This window comes from Talpa europaea (assembly GCF_964194135.1).
Source record: "Talpa europaea genome assembly, chromosome: 8".
Taxonomy (NCBI): Eukaryota; Metazoa; Chordata; class Mammalia; order Eulipotyphla; family Talpidae; genus Talpa; species Talpa europaea.
The window spans coordinates 61,430,397-61,432,935 of record NC_140075.1 but is presented as its reverse complement, the minus strand read 5'-3'; the positions used below and the strand labels follow the sequence as shown (position 1 = coordinate 61,432,935).

Below are 2,539 nucleotides of genomic sequence, written 5' to 3'. Positions count from 1 at the left end.
AGTTTGGTTTTGCTAGTGTGGTATAAGAGAGCCTCAGATTTTGCTAGAAAGCTAGTTATATGAGAGAAGAAAGGTATGTACTATTTGCTGAGCATCTAGGACATGCCAATTACTTACCCCAAGTGTTAAAGCTGTGCCTTATGATAGCTTATAGTGTTGCTATCTCTAATATCAAGATACTGAGATTCCAAGAACTTGAACTATCAATATTTGTCTATAATTATAGACTATTATACAGTTAGAGGAGAATTCTCCTGATCCAGTGTCTCCTAACTACCATGATGGGTCTTGCAAAAACAACAATTAAAAATTCACTGTGGTCACACGTGCCAGGCCTCCCTTCCTCCTACGAGTCGTGTTCTTGTACAGCTGCCCTAGGGGGTGTTCTCTCTGTGCCTCTCAGCGCACAGTAATACAGGGCCGTGTCTGCAAGCACCAGGCTGCTGATGAACAAATCTGTTGAATTCGCTGTAGTCTTTGAATAAAATCTTTCTTTGGCAAAACTGGCATCTCCTTTCCCAGAGTATCCCCACCCTCTGTAGAGGATAAACTCCAGTGCCTGGTTTGGATACTGTCGAAACCAGTAGATATAAGCAGAGCCCCCAGATGAGGTACCATAATTACAACGAAAGCTCACAGTCCTTCCTGCTGTTCCATACACTTCTAATTCCTGGGGTCTGATCCAGTTTGCTCTCCCAGGCCCTGCAACATAAAACACACATCAGCAGGTGTCATTGTAGCTGCTTCACCCTGGAGGGCAGCTGGGGTGCAAGACAGGTGTCAGTTACCTGGAAGGGCCAGAGCTAGAAGCAAAGCGAAGATAAACTTCAAATCCATCATTTCTTCATTAGTGAATTTATATTATTCAGTAGGAGCTTAAAAGGACAGCATCTTATAGTCCCATCCCTGAGGGGGTTTCTGGTTTACACCAAGTCTCAAAGGTCAGAAAGGGGAGGAGCTTAGCTCAACTGCATAGTTTTTTTTTTAAAGGAACAGAAATATCTCCTTTTGTTATGCCTTTGAGATACACTTGTTCTTTGTTTGAAATACTGTGAATTCCTCACATCTCTCCAGACTTATTTTTATGCTAATGGACACAGGTGAAATGAAAAGAATAAATGCTAAACAGTTAACTGTGGTAACTTCTGTAGGTTGAGGTTACACATACTCCTTTTTTTATTTGCTTTTTCTTTTATGACAAATGAATATCAGTCTTGTAATTAGAATTTGAGTAATTATTTTGAGAAGTTAATATTTTGAGATAAATTGTTTTGTTCTTGTTATTGTAGGAAACCAGAAAGAGTGAAAAAAGAAACTGTCCCCACCCCAGGTGCTTCATCCCCCTCTTTTTCCCCCCTCTTCCCATAGCTTGGTCTCTGGTGGCAAATTGTAGGCTCTTCATGTGCCTGTGGGTGTTATAGGGCAGCCCCGATAGGACATCCTTTTCCCCCTAACATGGGGAGGACTTAACGGTTCTTTTTGTTGCAGGAGTCTTATTGAAAAGACAAACAGGGGGCCTCCCAGGTGGCGCAAGGGGTTAAGCACTGCACTATGAAGCAATCCGCAGCCTCTGCAGCGCGAATCTGATCCCGGGCTGGCCAGGGAGCTACCCACATGGCGCAGCACACTTCTCCTGACTCCCCCGCTGCTCCCCTCAGCAGTGTACTTCGGTCAATCCGCCTGTTTTGTTCCCTGCTCTGCCTCTGGTGAATCCCCTCACCCCCTGCATCTCTGGCCTGTACTCCAGCTCTTGTATGCATAAATAAATAAATATTTAAAAAAAAAAAGACAAAAAGACCAACAAGTACACAAATAGCCTCCCACCAATATTTTCTTTTGAAAGTCTAGATAAACCTATCAGATAAAAAAAAAAAAAAAGAAAAGAAAAAGAGGAGAGGAGGTCACTTATTCTTGAAAGTATTCTTATTCTCCCCTGAGCTTAGACAGGGGAGAGGGATCCTCTGGCCTGACTGCCTGTGCACAGGAGCTTCTGTGTGGGTCACGAGTCCCATGTCTTATGTGGCATCAGTACTGGGAAAGGCAGCTATGGTGAGCCCGGGGGGTACATGCAATAAAACAACTATAGTCCTAAGTGTCATTTCTTGAATGCTCACAGTGTGTCGGGCTGGTTAGGAGTGGGTCTCAGGAGGCTTTCTTTTTTGTCTCTTAGGAATCTTGACCAAGACCCTTTATGGCATTGAAAGAATTGGTGTCTTAGCTCCAGCACTACAGTATCAAGATTAGTGAAGTTTCCTGAGTGCAACTCATGCAAGGAATGGGGCTCACACTCTCTAACAGAGGTTTTGGGTGTGAGAGATGCCTTTCCATCTAAGTGCCAAACATGTGTATCTTGGACATTAGTTTAGGGCCTTAGGAACCTATGAAAATTTGGATGATTTTTACAGTGAATAACATAGTTGGAATTGTGATTTTGATTTTCCAATTTTGGCCCAATATAGGGTCAAGGTTGGGGAGGATGATAAGATAAAAATCCAGTTTAATACAACTTAAGAGGAACATACCCAGTGCATCAAAGAGG

At 43.0% G+C, this 2,539-nt stretch overlaps 1 gene segment (V, D, J or C); it reads right to left on the bottom strand.

Moving 5' to 3' along the window:
• Positions 1 to 346: 346 nt before the first annotated feature.
• On the bottom strand, positions 347 to 837 carry LOC311175353 (T cell receptor alpha variable 3-like). The segment is given in 2 exons: positions 789 to 837; positions 347 to 702 (listed from the first exon to the last, which is right to left on the bottom strand).
• Positions 838 to 2,539: the final 1,702 nt, after the last annotated feature.